At 43.8% G+C, this 18,572-nt stretch overlaps 1 long non-coding RNA gene across 4 annotated transcripts in view; it reads left to right on the top strand.

The window, feature by feature from the left end:
• LOC132814812 (uncharacterized) overlaps window positions 1-18,572 on the top strand; it is a 42,121-nt gene that overhangs the window by 2,069 nt on the left and 21,480 nt on the right. For 3 of the 4 annotated variants that reach the window (XR_009644499.1, XR_009644497.1, XR_009644496.1), the window contains exons 3-4: window positions 5,609-5,936; window positions 16,157-16,263. This is a non-coding gene — a long non-coding RNA (uncharacterized LOC132814812). The remainder of the gene's footprint in view (window positions 1-5,608; window positions 5,937-16,156; window positions 16,264-18,572) is intronic. The other variant, XR_009644498.1, reaches the window with a different exon arrangement.

Raw genomic sequence — 18,572 nt, 5'->3', positions numbered from 1 at the left:
TAACCAATGGAATTGTCATTAATGATTTTTAATGTAAGAAAAATCCATAGCGTGAGATGTTTAAACCAATCAAATTATCACCAATGTATTTGAATGGAAAAATAATGTATAAGTATTAGTGCTGTAAAATCTCCCGTTGCGACTTCCGAAGTCCTTTTTGGAACTCGCCCAATCTTCGAAGATTGAATAAACATCTGTTGCTCCGTCTGTGTGTGTCTCGCAGTATTTCGATTTGCCACGGGAAAAGTGACAGCCAGTGGGGATAAGGGCTGATACCAGTCAACTTGGAGTTCGCCTTTTTGAACTTAACCTTGCGGACAGTCTCCCTTGACACAAGGGTTAAAGGACAGTCCGCGGTTGGCAGAGTTTGGAGGCAGGACCCGGTTGTTCTGAATCAGATCCCTAGAGTTAGAATAGTTAGCCAAGTGTCAGGAACTATTCTCCGGAGATTCAGAAAGCCTAGACAGAAATCACATAACAAATTTGGGGGCTCGTGTCCGGGATCCTAAACCGAACTCCCACGGGAGGCTCTGAATGATTCTGGGACACTGTGACACACGCAGATGTTTGAGCAAAGGATGTGCATAGGTGGCGCTCGCAATAAAGTAAAAAGGTTGAAGCTTCGAAAAAGTAAAAAGGTGATTTTTTTACTTTGAGTCGGACAACTCCGTGCACAGGATCAAGGTAAGAACCTTCTCTGGTATTTTGGGGTCTTCGCGGTTGAGAAGGGTACACTGCCTTGTCGACTCGGTGGTTGTGACAGGTAACCGGGATACAAGGGTTAATTGAGTAACCAGAGTGTAGGTTAGCCTGAAGACCAACCATGGGTGGCCGAGGTTCCAGGTCTAAAAAGGAACGGGAAAACGAAACCCCACAGATTCCCCTTAATACTCCGCTGGGACGAAAATTGGGGAATTGGAGTCCCTACGAAAGTCGGGGCTTAAAGAAAAAGGAAATGATAAAATACTGTTGTTTTGTTTGGGTAAAAGAACCCATCCGTCCGCCATCAGTGATCTGGCCAAAATTTGGATAGGACGAGGATTGGGTTTGTCAAATTTTAAATGATTATGTAAAGAATAAACAGTATCCAGGTTTAAAGGAGAGCGAGTATGCTGCATGTTGGGTAGGGAACCTGACAGCAACTGCTCCAACCCCAGTACCCTTATTTCCTTTAACCCCACTGAATGAGAGTAAGTGGGAAGTGTTAGAGAACTTACCCCCGCCTGTGGCACCCCCGCCATATGCTCTTCAGGAGGAACAACGGCAGCGGCCGTTGGAGAATCAGGGAGCGGGATCCAGGGGATCTGGCGAAGGGGACGTAGAAGCCACAGCAGCAGGGGCTGAGGGGGTAAGGAGATCTGCACGACTAAAGGAGAGAGAGATGAGGGGAAAAGGTGATAAAGAAGTAGTGAGACTGTGTCCCCTACGGGAGGTCCCGTTTGGGGAACGGACCACAGGATTTGTTGTAGCCCCATTAAACTCAAATGATATAAGACAATTTAAAAAAGAAATACCTTCTCTCATGGAAGACCCAACTGCGGTCTCTACTCAATTAGATCAGTTCCTAGGTCCAAATCTGTACACTTGGCAAGAGTTACAATCAATAATGAATATTTTATTTACTCACGATGAGAGAACTGCAATTCGAAAAAGAGCTATGGAAATATGGGAACGAGATCATCCAGAAGGGGGCGTTAGACCTGAAATAAAGTTTCCCCTGAATAATCCTGATTGGGATCATAATACTGTAGATGGACGGGCTAATATGTCCGATTTAAAAAGTTTAATTATTAGGGGCATCCAGACCTGCGTCCCTCAACAGCAGAATTTGGCAAAGGCTTTTGAAATCAGACAGGGCAAAGATGAATCGCCCTGTGCGTTTTTAGACCGCCTGAGAGAATCAGTCAGAAAATACTCTACTATAGACCCAGACGGGGAAATAGGATGTGGCATGATAAAAGTACACTTTGTCACAAAGGCATGGCCTGATATTCAAAGAAAATTACAAAAAATAGACGGTTGGAGTGAAAAAGATATGTCAGACTTGTTGCAGGAAGCTCAGAAGGTTTTTATTCGGAGGGAAGAAGTTGCAGAAAAACAGAAGGCTAAGATTATGGTTGCAACAGTGAGGGAAGTCTGTGAATCATCAGGAATGATGAAGGAGGGAAATAAAAGAAATCGTGGGAAAGGTAAAAGAAATTATCAATATGGTGTTAAAAAAGGGAATGACCAAGGGAAGGGTTACGAACAGGATAGAATTACATCTGCAGGATGCCATTACTGTGGGAAACTGGGACATTTCAAAGCGAAATGCCCAGAGTTTCAGAAAGAGAGAGAGGGAATCCATTTAATGGATTGTGAATAGGGAAGTCAGGGGCGAATCGAAAGACGGGCCTACCACGAACCCCTGATAACCTTAAAGGTGGGCCCAAATGAAAAGCCAGTAATATTTTTGATAGATACTGGTGCAGGAAGGTCTTCTGTCCCAATACATCCGAAAGGGGCAGTCTTTCTGACTCGAAATTTAGAAATAACAGGGGTTAGAGAAGGAAAATCAGACTTAAATTTTTTTTAAAAAGTACAAGTAAAAATGGAAAATGAAATTGTCCTAACAGAACTCTTATATCTCCCTCATTTGCCCTACGGACTGATGGGGAGAGATCTTATTGTACAATTTGGATTGCAAATAAGAGTAGGGGGAGATGAACAATTAATAGTAATAACCCTTTTGAATGAAGAGAATCTAGCTGAAATAGACCCCCGGGTATGGACATCCAAAGGAAACAGGGGAAGATTGGATATTTCCCCGATTCAGGTAGAACTAAAACCCGGAAGTCCAGCGATACACATTAGGCAGTATCCTATATCATGGGAAGGAAGGCAAGGTTTAAAACAAGTTATGACAGACCTGATCTCCGACGGTCTGGTAGAGCCTTGCATGTCCTGTTTTAACTCCCCCATACTTCCCGTCAGAAAATCGGACGGGACATATCGAATGGTACAGGATTTAAGGGAAGTTAATAAAATTGTACAATCCCGACATCCTGTTGTTCCGAATCCCTACACTATTCTGGGAAAAGTCCCCTCAGACCATGTTTGGTTTAGCGTGGTGGATTTAAAAGATGTCTTCTGGGCATGCCCTCTCCATCCCTCTAGTAGGGATCTGTTCGCCTTTGAGTGGGAAGACCCTGATACTGGGAGAAAACAACAGTACAGGTGGACTGTCTTACCTCAAGGGTTTACCGAGTCACCAAACTTGTTTGGACAAATCCTAGAACAAGTTCTTGAGAGTTTAACTTTAAAACCAACTTTAAAATTGAATCAGTATGTGGATGACCTCCTGCTGTCCGGTCCAACTCAAACTGACACACAACAGGGAACAAATGATTTATTAAACTACCTTGCAAAAAAGGGGTTGCTAGTAAGTCAGAACAAACTACAGTATGTAGAACAGGAGGTCAGATATTTAGGACATCTAATCAGTCAGGAACAGAAGAGAATAAGCCCTGAAAGAATAAAAGGAATTGTAGAATTAGGATTACCCAGAACTAAAAGAGAACTCAGAAAGTTCCTGGGTTTGCTGGGTTATTGCAAACTCTGGATAGATGACTATGCTATTCTTACAAAAAAGCTATATCTACAGCTAACAGAAGAAGCTCCGGACAGGGTTAAATGGGACCCAGAAGGAAAAATGCTGATTGAAACTTTAAAAGAAAAATTAGTTACAGCACCCGTTGTGAGCTTGCCAAATTTTAATAAAGATTTCAGACTATTTGTTAATGCCAAAAGCGGGACAGCTTTTGGGGTCTTAACTCAAGAATGGGGGGGGGGGGGGGCATAGAAAACCTGTAGCTTTCCTCTCCAAAAATCTAGACCCTGTCTCACGGGGTTGGCCTGAATGCGTTCAAGCAGTAGCAGCTACTGCTAAACTAGTGGAAGAAAGCCGGAAACTGACATTCGGCGCTCCACTGACTGTAGTTACCCCTCACCAAGTCCGCACTATCCTAAATCAGAAAGCAGGACGATGGCTGACAGATTCCCGAATCTTAAAACATGAGGCAGTCCTTTTAGATAGAGAGGACCTAAAGATAGAAGTAAGCACATGTTCAAATCCAGCTGACTTCTTATGGAAAGGGGAATCGGATCAGCAGTTACAGCATCAGTGTACAGATATTGTCGAGTTGCAGAGTAAAGTTCGAGAGGATTTGAGTGATCAACCTCTCCATCAGGGGAAACGGTGGTATATAGACGGATCTTCCCGGGTAGTGGATGGTAAAAGGTTTAATGGTTATGCCATTATTGATGAAGAAGGGTGGAAGTTAATAGAAAGTGGACGGTTGCCCAATGCCTGGTCAGCACAGACGTGTGAATTGTATGCTCTGCACCGTGCATTGGGCGGTCTAGAAAGTCAGGTAGGGACAATATACTATGATTCCAAATATGCATACGGCGTAGTACACACCTTTGGAAAAATTTGGCAAGAAAGGGGAATGATAAATAGTAGAGGTAAGGAATTAGTGCATGAGGAATTAGTACTCAAAATATTGGAGGATTTATTGAAACCTCAGGAAATAGCTGTAGTTCACATACGGGGACATCAAAAGGGAATGAAGGTAGATGTAAAAGGCAACCAGTTAGCGGACGAGCAGGCTCGTGCTGCTGGCATGAATAAGGAAGAATTGATTTGCGTGCTGTGGGTTCCCCAGTTACCAGAAATCACAGAAACCCCGGTGTTTTCAGAAAAAGAAGAGGACGAGTTAAAGTCAATAGGGGGAACTAAAGATGAAACTGGCAAGTGGTTCCTTCCCGATGGCAGGCAGTTACTTAATCGACCCATAGCAAGGGGTGTCATTACCCACCTTCACCAGTGTGGTCAATGGGGAACCCAAGCCTTGTGTGATACCTTTCTTAGGGTCTACGCTCACCCAGGAATACACACAGTGGCCAATCAGGTCACTAGAGACTGTTTATTATGTAGGCGAGTTAATAAAAAGGGAGTAAGACAAAATGCAGTAAAAGGGGTCGAAGTCCAGCATACCGACCATTTGAATTCATACAGGTGGATTATACTGAGTTTCCGCCAGCAGGGCGTCTTAAATATCTTTTGGTTGTAGTAGATCACTTGACAGGATGGGTTGAGGCTTTTCCGACAGCCACCGCCACAGCCTCTCAAGTGAGCAAGATCTTACTAGAACAACCAAAACCCTGTTTTGGTCTCCCACGGGCCATTGATTCTGACCAGGGTAGTCACTTCACTGCAACAGTCCTTCAACACCTAATACAGGCATTAGGGATACAGTGGGATTTCCACACACCGTGGCATCCGTCCTCATCCGGCAGAGTAGAACGTATGAATCAAACACTTAAAAAGCAGCTCACTAAACTAATTTCAGAGCTAAGTTTACAATGGACAAAATGCCTTCATATTGCTCTACTTCAAATCCGTCCACAGCCCAGAGCTGATTTGGGTGTATCCCCTTATGAAATGATGTTTGGAATACCTTACCCTGGGCCAAAGGGGGATTTGCCTGTTTTTGAGTCAAGGGATATATTTGTCTGCAAATATGTTGAGACCCTGGGCTCCGCTTTTTCTCGTTTACGCCACCAGGATCTGCTGCTGCAAACACCACCTCTGGATTTCGCTGTGCATACCATTAAGCCTGGCCATTGGGTTTTAATCAAGCACTGGCAGCAGCGCACTCTCGAACCTGTGTGGGACGGTCCGTACCTGGTGTTGCTTACTACTGAAACCGCTATCCGCACGGCAGAGAAAGGGTGGACTCACAACACGCGAGTCAAAGGTCCGGTTCGCTGCCCAGATGAGAAAAAGATCTGGACTGTCGAACCAGTGCGGGATCCACTTAAACTCAAACTGAAGAAAATTTGAACTGACTGTATTGTGGGGACGTGAGTGCAAGGACTATTTCTTCAGAATTGTATGTTGATTTTTCTTTTTAATGTTTGAGTTCTTACCACTGATTAAGATTATGATGATACTCTTGTCACTTTTGAGTTTAATTTATGTATCTTTTTCAAGTGTGATAATGATTTCTGAATCAAGATATCCGCAAGTTATAAAAACTGATGCTTGTGACCTTGTAGAATGCCCAGATATTGAATTTCAAAGGGAATATGTTTCCTCCAAAATATCTCTACACAGTGCTCTGGATGTAAGGTTTGGGTCGGAAGAACCACCACCTGGCATCACTATTCGTAGAGCCCCCTTTAGCCCAGGGCAAAACTGTTTTGATAAGAAATGTCACCCGATATATATAACTATTAAAGATACTTCCTCAGAGGAGGCATTCCCGTATAGAAATGGGTCTAAACCTCTTAGTAAAAATCTAAAGATAGCGATGACAGCGCCTGGGAAGAGTTTTAAGGGCTGTTGTTTTCGAATCTGTGTAGGACTAAAACATCCTTTGGGATTTTTTGATTCTAAGCTGCAAACTTTTACTCCTTACATTAATCAAAAGTCACTGCAAGTTGTAGAGGTTAAAGACCTGAGACAGACTCTTGAAATAGAAACAGGATATGGGGAAACAAATGCCTGGATTGAATGGATTAAATATACTGTAAAAAGCCTGAACAAAAGCAATTGCTATGCATGTGCCTCCGGTAGGACAGTGTCTCGGGTAGTTCCCTTTCCGCTCGGGTGGGAGCAGAACAAACAGGGCATGGAATGCGTGATAGCCCTATATCAAGATGAGACTGCTTGGAAAAATCCGAAATGTGCCTCTTTGTCTGCGTTGTTCCCTTCATTAAAAGGACACAAGAGGCAGGCTCCCCCTGTGTTTTCTGCTGCTGTTGGGAATCACACATCGTGTGTTTATAGACAGGGTGGATCTATTGATTTGGGGGAGCTGCGATTGTGTTCGGTGATTAAAAATGTTACTGAAGCAGTGGAAGGAAGAAATTACTCATCTTTAAACGTTCCCCGAGCGGATCTGTGGTGGTATTGTGGAGGGAAAATACTGAGACCTACACTGCCCCCTGATTGGAAGGGGATATGTGCAATTGTACAATTGGCAATACCATTCACCCTGGCATTTGAAAGAGAACATTTAGTTGGGAAAAAAGGAAGAGATAAGAGATCACTGCTATCCACTTCTTTTGATAAAGGGATTTATCTTGATTCAATAGGGGTCCCTAGGGGAGTGCATGATGAGTTTAAAGCTCGTAACCAGATTTCAGCAGGCTCTGAGTCATCCCTATTCTGGTGGGTTACGATTAATAAGAATGTGGATTGGATAAATTACATTTATTATAACCAGGCACGATTTATTAACCACACTAAAGAAGCAGTAAAGGGTATGGCTGAACAAATGGATGCAACCAGTCGTATGGCCTGGGAAAATAGGCTAGCCTTGAACATGCTCTTAGCTGAAAAAGGGGGCGTTTGTACTATGATAGGTCCTCAATGTTGTACTTTTATTCCAAATAATACGGCCCCTGATGGCTCAGTGACCCGTGCCCTGGAGGGTCTCCAGGCTCTGGCTGATGAAATTGCTGAGAATTCAGGTGTAAATACTAATTGGACAAGCTGGCTAGAGCAGTGGTTCGGTAAATGGAAGGGTGTGATGGTTTCAGTGGTGGTTACGCTTCTGTTAGTAATTGGTGTTTTAATTGCTTTGGGCTGTTGTATTATTCCCTGTCTGCGTGGTCTAATTACCCGCCTTATTGAGACTGCATTGATGAAAAGTGACCCTAATTCAGTCGTGGGCATTCACCTACAAGCAGATGCAAACGATACTGAAGCTGATTGGAATAGACAAGCTATTATCATGTTGCAAAAATTACAGACTGAATAAAAAGACAGGGGGAATTGATATGGTAAATGTAATTTCTGCAGTTTCATGCATTTATACACACACACACACACACACACACACACATAACACACACACACACACACCCACACACCCACACACATACACACACCTACACACACACACACTCACTCATACACATCCACACACCTACACACGTACTCACACACACGCACAACATACACACACACACCTCATACATAAACCCACACACATACACACACCTACACACACACACACTCACTCATACACATCCACACACCTACACACGTACTCACACACACGCACAACATACACACACACACACCTCATACATAAACCCACACACATACACACACACTCACTCACACACACATTCTCTTGGTATGAGTGGGGTAATTTCTGTACTAAAACTGAGGTTTAATGAATAGAAGCTAAATTATGAAACTAATGATTGACTAGACCATAATGAAGCATTAATGAACAAAAATCAATAAATGTTATAACTAGCAGAACATGAAGATACCAAACAGCAGAAATTGTAAAATAATATAACATTTTAATTAAAGAAATTGGCAGAGAAAAGCGTGAAATGCTTTAACCAATGGAATTGTCATTAATGATTTTTAATGTAAGAAAAATCCATAGCGTGAGATGTTTAAACCAATCAAATTATCACTTATAACATAAGTGATTTCTGTCTAGGCTTTCTGAATCTCCGGAGAATAGTTCCTGACACTTGGCTAACTATTCTAACTCTAGGGATCTGATTCAGAACAACCGGGTCCTGCCTCCGAACTCTGCCAACCGCGGACTGTCCTTTAACCCTTGTGTCAAGGGAGACTGTCCGCAAGGTTAAGTTCAAAAAGGCGAATTCCAAGTTGACTGGTATCAGCCCTTATCCCTACCGGCTGTCACTTTTCCCGTGGCAAATCGAAATACTGCGAGACACACACAGACGGAGCAACAGATGTTTATTCAATCTTCGAAGATTGGGCGAGTTCCAAAAAGGACTTCGGAAGTCGCAACAGGAGATTTTACAGCACTAATACTTATACATTATTTTTCCATTCAAATACATTGGTGATAATTTCATTGGTTTAAACATCTCACGCTATGGATTTTTCTTACATTAAAAATCATTAATGACAATTCCATTGGTTAAAGCATTTCACGCTTTTCTCTGCCAATTTCTTTAATTAAAATGTTATATTATTTTACAATTTATCTTCATGTTCTATTAGCTATAACATTTGTTGATTTTTGTGTATGTCATGAAAAGAGCTTTCATTGTATTTTGCCCTCTGTGTCTAATCGAAGCATTCCTTGGTTTCTTGCCCAAGGTTACCATGTTCCTGGCTTTACAGAGGGAACTTTTAGTTCATGCTTCATTATGGCCTAGTCAATCATTAGTTTCATAATTTAGCTTCTATTCATTAAACCTCAGTTTTAGTACAGTGAGTGTGTGTGTAGGTGTGTGTAAGTGTGTGAGTGAGTGTGTGAGGGTGTATGTATGTGTGTGAGAGTGTGAGAGTGTGTGTGCGTGTGTAGGTGTGTGTGTGAGTGAGTGTATGTGTATGTGTGTGTGTAGGTGTGTGTATGTGTGTGAGTGAGTGTGTTTGTAGGTGTGTGTATGTGTGTGGGTTATGTGTGAGGTGTGTGTGTGTGTGTTGTGTGTGTGTGTGTGTGTGTGTGTGAAGGTGAATGGTATTGCCAATTGTACAATTGCACGTATCCCCTTCCAATCAGGGGGCAGGGTGGGTCTCAGTAGTTTTCCTCCACAATACCACCACAGATCCGCTCGGGGAACGTTTAAAGATGAGTAATTTCTTCCTTCCACTGCTTCAGTAACGTTTTTAATCACCGAACACAATCTCAGCTCCCCCAAATTAATAGATCCACCCTGTCTATAAACACACGATGTGTGATTCAAATGTGGTTGGGTAAGAGACACTACAGATTATTCATTACAGCAACAGTGATGATTTGAAGATAATGTCCAAATCAAGAACAGTTTGTAGTTTTATTATCATGCTTTCACAACAATATTATTGAGAACTTTAGATATGAGGCCAGAGATGGAGATATTTCGTCAGGTGACCAAAACCATTGCCAAAAAGTAGGTTTTGAGGGATGTCTTAAAAGTAGAAAACAGACCTATGAGGTTTTGTCTGCAAATTCCAGACCATGTTGCTTTAGCAACTGTAGAATCAGCCACACAGTTGAAGTAATGAATTAACAAATCATTGGGAGTCTCGAAGAAAATGGGTTGTCGAGTTCTCAAAGAATGTGTGGTGAAGGGAGCTAGGGATGATCACAACCAGGAATTATATGAAGAGTGAGTTTTCTAAATTGTTGTTGCTTATGAATAGGAGCCTTTTGATGGATCTACATGTTTTGGTAGAAGTGAGCACATGGATGACAGTTTTCAATTTTTGTTGAGATAACAGAGAGGTTGAAGTTGGGAGGCTGGCTAGGAGTGTGTTTGGATAATTAAGTCTAGAGATAACACACGATGGATGAGAGTTTGAGTATATGAGCTGAGATGAGGGTGGAATCAGCTAGAAATAGTGGTTTTGGAGTGGGACTGGGCTGTCCCCTTCACCTCACCTCTGGGATTCAGCTGGTTGTCAGGTTGTGAATCAGGCGGTAACATAATCGGGAGCTGAGTGACCCTGGTGGAGCCTAGAATGAATGTCACTCAGCTGGCTGTTGCTGAACAGCGGCTGCTTGGTAGCCCTGTTGATGACTACTTCCATCACTTTACTGCTGATCGAGTGTGGACTGACAAAGGGAAATTTCCTGGGTTGGATTTGCCCTGTGTTTTTGTGTTGAACGTCCCTGGGCAATGTTCCACATTGTCAGTTGATGCCAGTGCTGGAGCGGTACTTGGCTTGGTGGTTGGCAAGTTCTGGAGAACAAGCCATCAGTACTATTGCCAGAATATTGGCAGGGCCCGTAGCCTTTACACTACTTAACCATTTCTCGATATTATTCAAACTAAATAGAACTGGCTTAAAGTTCACATCTGTGACGTTAGGAACCGTTGGAGAATGCTGATCATCTCACTTTGCATCTGGCTGCAAATTGCTGCAAATGCTGTCATCTTATCTTTTGCATGGATGTGTGAAACCCCTCCATCAGTAAAGGTGGGGATATCTGTGGTGCTTCCTGCAACGAGTTGTTTAATTGTCCATTACCATTCACAACTGGGTGTGGCAGAACTGCAGAGCCCTGATCCACTCCATTGGTTGTGGGATCACTTAGCTCTGTTGCTTGCTGCTGCTGATGTTTGAAATACAGATAGTCCTGTTTGGTAGCTTCACCAGGTTGGCACTTCATTTTTAGGTATGCCTGGTGCTGCTCATGGCATGCCCTCCTTTCCTGTCCATTGTGATGGGTGGGTGCGGGATGTACAAACCCAGGAGATTACAGATTGTGCTGGAGTATAGTTCTGTTGCTGTTGTTATCCCACAGTGCCTCAGAGAGATCCAGTTTGAGTTCCTACATCTGTCCCATTTAACACGGTGATAGTACCACTCAGCTCAAGGGAGGTTTTTCTCAACTTTATGGCGAGGCTTTGTCTCCAAAAGGACTGTTTGATGGTCGCTCTTACCGATACTGTCATGGACAGATGCATTTGCAGCTGGTAGATTCATAACGATAAGATGTAGTATCTTTTTCCCTCTTGCTGGTTCCCTCACCACCTGCTGCAAACCCCATTTGAACAGTTATGTCCTTGAGGACTGAGACAGCTCAGACTGAGGCACTCTCAGCTACTGAGTTAGACTCACCTTCCCAGAAGTCCTTCGCTCCTGCCTCGCATCTCTAATATTCCATGTCTTTTTTTCACTGGAGAAGGATGTGGAAGCTAGAGAAATGAATAGTGATAACTTGAAAAGTGTCTGTTACAGTGGAGGAGTTTCAGGATGTCTGAAATTGCATCAAGGTGGATAAAGCCTTGGGACCTGATCAGGTGTATTCCAGAAATTTGTGGGAAGCTTGGGATGTGATTGCTGGGCCCCTCCCTGACATATTGGTATTATTGTTCGTGCCAGGTGAGGTGCTGGAAGACGGGTGCCATTCTTTTGTTTTTAAAAAAGCTGGTAACAAAAGGACAAGGAACACGAGAACAGTGAGGCTGAAGGCAGTGGCAGGCAAGTTGTTGGAAGGGATTCTGAGGGACAGGATTTACATGTATTTGGAAAGACAAAGAATGATTAGAGACTCAGCATGGCTTTGTGCGGGGGAAATTGTCACTCTAACCTGATTGAGTTTTTTTTTAAGAAGTGCTAGGAAGATTGATGAAGACAGACTGTGGACATTGTCTATATGGGCATTGAACAAGGTTCCACAAAACAGACTGGTTAGCAAGGTTAGATAACATGGAATGCAGGGAGAACTATCTATTTGGATACAAAACAGGCTTGAAGGTAGGAGACAGTGGGTGGTGATGAAGGGTTGCTTTGTGGACTGGAAGTCTCTGAAAAGCAGTGTGCTGCAGGAATGGATATTGGGTCCTTAAATAAATGACTTGGATGTGAATATATGAGTTAGGTTTACAGAAAATACAAAATTGTAGGTGTAGTGGACAGTGAAGAAGGTTAGTTTAGAATACAACAGGATCTTGATCAGATGGGCCATTCGAGTGAGGAATGGCAGATGGAGTTCAATTTAGACAAATGTGAGCTGCTGCATTTTGGTAAGGCAAATCAGGACAGGACTTAATGTATTTAATGGTAAGTTCCTGGGGAGTGTTGCTGAAAAAAGAGGTACATTGTTCCTTGAATGTAGAGTCGCAGGTTGGCAGGTAGTGACGGTGGTGTTTGGTATCCTTATATTTATTGGTCAATGCATTGATACAGGGGCTGGGACGTCATATTGTGGCTGGATAGGACATTTGACAATGAGAACCTTTTCCCACGTATGGAGTCAGCTATTACGAGGGGGCATAGCTTTAAATTAAGGGGAGGTAGGCATAGGACAGATGTTAGGGGTAGATTCTTTACTCAGCGAGTCGTGAGTTCATGGAATGCCCTGCCAGTAGCAGTGGTGGACTCTCCCTTTTTATGGGCATTTAAACGGGCATTGGATAGGCAAATGGAGGATAGTGGGCTAGTATAGGTTAGGTGGGCTTGGGTCGGCGCAACATCGAGGGCCAAAGGGCTTGGACTGCGCTGTATTTTTCTGTTCTTTGTTCTATGATAAAGCCAATTCAGGAATTCCGTTTTCAGTTCGAATTTTCCTGTTCTGAGAAGGATGTTGTGAAACTTGAAATGGTTCAGACAAAATTTACAAAGATTTGCTACAGTTGGAGGATTTGGGCTACACGGAGAGGCTAAATAGGCTGGGGTTAATTTCCCTTGAGAATCAAAGACTGAGAGGTGACATTTGGGAGATTTATAAAATCACGAGGGGTGTGGATATAGTGAACAGCTGGGGTCTTTTTTTCCCCTCCAGGTTAGGTGAGTCCAAAGCAAGACCACGTGGGTTTAAGTTGAGAGGGCAAAGATGTAAAAGGGATCAAAGGGGCAACGTTTTCAAGCTGAGTGTGGTGTGTGAATGGAATGAGCTCCCAGATGAAGTAGTGGAGACTGATACAATTACAACATTTAAAAGGCATCCGATTGGGTACATGATTAGGAAGGGTTTTGAGGAATTCAGACCAAGAGCTGGCAAGTGGGCCTCCGTTAGTTTAGGATTCCTAGTTGGCATGGGCGAATTGGTCCATTGTTTCTGAGCTGTACCTCTCAGCACAGATAATTCTTGGACCTGAGAAAGTTAAGCAGTGATTTCGACCAGGTGCAGATTTGTTTCTGGGATATTTTAACTTGCAGAGAGGGGAATTGTTAACAATGTCACAATATTAGTAACTACTTCAAGTTAAATGGAAAATAAGGTGAATATGTGACCTATAATGTACTGAGTACACTCTGAGCATCTGGAACAGTCTGAACAGCAGGTGGACACAGATTCAGCAGGTGTTCTCAAACAGATTTGCAATTTTACTTTTTACGGAAAGATTGGGAAGCTGTGGGTAAATGCGAGGGGAGTTGGAACGGATTTGCAGCATCTCCAGAGGGAGAGAGTACAGCCTCAATGGGTTGAACAGCCCCCAGCCCCTGTGCTCTGTGATACTGCCCTATTCACTGTGAATGATGAAGCTCATCCCAAGGCAGAGAGAGCGAGGAGCCCACCACTCACCTCACAATGGGGGATGGCTTGATTGATGGCAGCTTCAGACCAATGAGAGGAGAATCTGTGTGGTCCTGCAGCCAATGGGAGTGAATGAGGGGTGTGGCCAGCAAGACGACACCAGTCCATGAGCTGTGCAGATGCAGTGTCACTGGATGGGGGTGGGAGAGACAGCAGAGACTGGGACAGGGGCTGTAGGACCTGAATTACAAACTCCCGGTAAATTAAAACCAAAAGAACTGCAGATGCTGTAAATCAGAAACAACAACCAGGAGGTTCTGGAGAAGCTCAGCAGGTCTGGCAGCATCTGTGACGAGAAATCAGAATTAACGTTTCAGATCCGGTGTCCCTTCCTCACAGCTGATGTTACTGTGAGAACAAATGTTGGTTTATATGCAGAAGGTAGGGTTTAGGGGAGCATGTAGGGAGTAAAGGATAGGTAGGGATAGAGTGAGAAGAACGGTTGGATAAAGGATAACAATCTGGCTGGGGGAGTGTGACTAGCTGTTAATGGAGACTATTAGTGGCTAACCATAGGTAGTGTGTAATGGCAGGTTGTGAGAACAAGGCCTAGTGTGTGGGGTAGGGGGCTAGGACATGGGATTGTTAAGCTATGGTTAGCCACTAACTGTCTCCGTTGTAAGCTGTTCCCCACATACATCACTCCACGATTGGAGCTGCAGATGGGCGGCACAGTGGTTAGCACTGTTACATCACAGCGCCAGAGACCCGCGTTCAATTCCCACTTCAGGCAACTGTCTGTGTGGAGTTTGCACATTCTCCCCGTGTCTGTGTGGGTTTCATCCGGGCGCTCCGGTTTCCTCCCACAGTCCAAAAGTGTGCAGATTAGGTGAATTGGCCATGCTAAATTGCCTGTAGCGTTAGATGCAGGGGATTGGGTCTGGGTTGGTTGCTCATTAGAGGGTTGGTGTGGGCTTGTTGGGCCAAAGGGCCTGTTTCCACACTGTAAGTAATCTAATCTAAAAAAAACCTAAAGAATATCTTTCCTAACCCCCTCTGTCCTCCTTAAATATGTACCTTAAAGTTGTTCTCTTTAATCAATGTTTCCAGCATTCGTGAACCACTTTAGGAGAATTGTCAGTGTGAAAGGCTCCCTAAAATGCAGGAAGTTGTTGTTAATGTCTGACATCAGGAGAAACAGGAATGAGCCCTCACTCTTATACCTCTTATAAGAAGATGGGGATGGGACTGGAAGACCAGGCAGTGCCTGTCGGTCCTCCAACCAATCGGAATGAATGAGGGGCGTGGCATAAGCAACCATGTGATCAGCTTCACTGACAGCACAGTGTGTGTTGTGACCAAGGCATTGGAAATGTGTGAAGGTGCAGGGCACGGTTAAGGAAAGACATACTGACCAGGAAGAGAAGGAAATTTTAATGACACGGGCTGAGATGTTTACAGAACTTAGTGCACATCGGAAAGCACAAATTTGAAAATCCCAGGACCATGTTTGTGGCAAACGGGAAAATGCTTCAAATGGTGAATGGTGCGAGTGAGCGCCGTCATCTTTATTGGGGGCAGTGATTCATGGGACAGGAGTGTGGCAGCCAACTTTGTGAGGGGCAAACTGCAGGGGGACACATGCGCAGGGTTTACAGTGTGTCAGAGTCAGGGTGTTTTCAATGTCAGAATGTGATGCTGGAAAAACACAGCCAGTCAAGCAGCAGCCAATCGGTGGGAAGGAAGATGGACAAGAAGGTGGTGCCGAGTTGGAAGGCTGGATCTGGGATAAGGTGGGGGGAGTGGAAATGAGGAAACTTGTGAAATCCACATTGATCCCATCTGGTTGGAGGATCCGAACACAGAAGATGAGGCGTTTTTCTCCAGGCATCAGATGCCTGGGATTTGGCGGTGGAGGTGGCCCAGGACCTGCATGTTCTTGGTGGAGCGGGAAGGGGAGTTAAAGTGTTGGGAAACAGGGTGTTTGGGTTGTTCAGTGTTTTACTGTTACTTTCACACACCTTGTGTAAGTTAATTTTCCTCTGCTGCCCAACCCCTGACAACGTGCTGCTCTCTAAACGGACTGAATTTTCCACAATCACTTTGCCAGTGAATAATTCTTTATTTCCAACAAAAGAGTGCATTTTCCTTCCATTTCTGATGAAATATCAACTGTGTTTCTCCTTCCACAGATCCCAGTGATTAATGCCAAAGCCCTGTTGCCTGTGGAGAGGGTGATGTTTGACTTCCTTGTACAGCTGCAGTTTGTGTGGTGAAGGTGCTCCCACAATGTCGCTGGGTAAGAGACATTACAGAGTATTCACTCAGCGACAGAGAAAAGTTGAAAATGTATGTGCAAATCAACAACAGTTTGTATTTTTATCATTTTTACAATTTCACAGAAATACTATTGATAATTTCTGACGTTAGGCAACAGATGGGTATATTAGGTCAGGTGATCAAAAGAATTGCCAAATAAGCAGGTTTTCAGGAATACCTTAAAGGAGAAAAACTGATATGAAAGGATTAGGATAGGAATTCCAGACCGTGTTGCCTTGGCAACAGTAGAAACAGCCAATCCGGTGAAGCAATGAATAACCACATCGTTGGGAGTCTGAAAGAAAATGAGTTGTCAAGGTCTCCCAGGTTGTGTGATGCAGGGAGACAGGGATGTTCACAGCCAGGAATTACATCAAGGGAGAGAATTTTAAGTTGCTTGTAAACGGGAGCCTTTTGTTGGATCAACGAGTTTTAGAGCAAGTGAGCACTTGGGCAGTAGAGTTTTAGATATTCTTGAGATTATATGTAAGTTGAATGTGAGAGGCTGGCCAGGAGTGTGTTTGGATAATGAAGTCTGGAGATAACACAGCGATGGACAAGTATTTCAGTAAATTAGCTGAGACTAGGGTGGGGTTGGGTGATCTCACGAATGTAGAAACAGAATGTAGAGTCAGGCTTCTCCTCCTCATCATCATCATCACTCCCCGTCACCAATTCACAGATATTGTTCCTTGTTCTGTCTGTCTTTTCTGGTTATGTCCTGCTCACCCATTCTGCTACTCACTAATATTTGACTTCAAGGTTGTTGGAAAATCCTTCTCCATCCCCACTCTCCCTTTCCTTTCTGAAGTCCTTGTATTTGGTGTCCCTCAAGGATCTCTCCTTGGTCCCTCCAGTTTCTCACCTACATATTGCCAGGACGTGACATCGTCCAAAGGCACTGTTAGGCTTCACATGTACACTGACAATGTCCAGCTCTCCCTCCCCATCATCCCTCTCCATTGCTCCACTGTTATTCTGTTTTCAAACTGCTTGCCACACTCCCACTACTCGATTAGCTGCAATTTCCTCCAATGAAACATTGCAATGGTTAAACCCATTGCCTTCAGTTGCTGTTACAAATTCCTTTTCCTTACTGCTGAGCCCCTCTCTCTCACTGCGAACTGAGGCAGAAGTACACTCTTCACAATATTGCTCTCATATTTTGACACCAAGCTGACCTTCTGATCAGACATCTACACAATCACAAGCACCAGGAATGCCAATCTGTAAAATGTTGCTTGTCTCCCCCTCGCCCCAGCGCCATTGCTACTGAAACCCCTTACCCGTGTTGGTGTTACATTAAAGTTGACAAAACTAAAACAGAACCCTTGATTCCGCGACTGACCCAGAGTCTGGTTCTAGGTTCCCTCATGCTGGGACACATCCTGTCAGTCTTTACCTTGTCAAACCCCTGAGGAAGCCGATATGTTTGAAAGAGTTCACTTCTCATTCTTCCCAAATCGAGTGAGTAGAGTCCCAACGACTTCATCCTTTTTTAAAAAGAGAATCCCTTCAAACCAAGGATCATCCCAGTCAATCTTCTCTGAATGCCTCCGATCAAGTGATGTATTCCCTTAAATAAAGGTAGCAAAACTTCTCATTACTCCAGAAGTGGTCTCACTCGCACTGTATAAAGTTGCTCTCAGGTATATACTCAAACTCTTATACTGCGAATCCCTTGAAATCAGGAGCAATATTGCATTCCCCTTCCTGATGACCTGGTGTAACTTTGTGCTAGCTTGCTCTGTTTCCTGCACATTTACCTCTTGGTCCCTTTGTGGTGCAGCTTTCTACAGTTTCCACCAATTAAATAGTCCTCTGTTCTTTTTATTATCTCCTCCAAAATGAACAACTTCACATTTTCCCAAGTGATACTCCATTTGCCAACTTGTTGCCCACTTCTCCAATGGATCCCTCTGTGTAAACTGTTTATAATCCTTTTGGAACTTCACTGTTATGCCTTTCCTAGGAGATTTTCCCCATCATTCTTCTAAACTTTTCCTGTGAACACTGGGCAATGGGAAGCATGCAGAGTTCCTGTCTTTTAAGGGATACTCTATGGAATGACTGGGAGGAGCTTACTGCGTATTTGGTCAGAATGGTGACCACTTGCCCCTGAAGCTGCATGAGCCTTTCACCCCTCCCCCAATTCTTAGTGATGAGGCACAGCGGCAGCACAGAAGGAAGGAAGAAGCAGCAAATCCTGCTCTCCACATCTCACTAACACTTGGAACATTCTCTCCCATGTGTCAAAGATCTGCCCTGTTTAGTCACATGAAGTCCCAA

Source organism: Hemiscyllium ocellatum, unplaced genomic scaffold (genome assembly GCF_020745735.1).
Source record: "Hemiscyllium ocellatum isolate sHemOce1 unplaced genomic scaffold, sHemOce1.pat.X.cur. scaffold_93_pat_ctg1, whole genome shotgun sequence".
Lineage (NCBI taxonomy): Eukaryota > Metazoa > Chordata > Chondrichthyes > Orectolobiformes > Hemiscylliidae > Hemiscyllium > Hemiscyllium ocellatum.
Note: the sequence above shows the minus strand (reverse complement) of the source record. Positions and strands in the feature narration are given on the sequence as shown.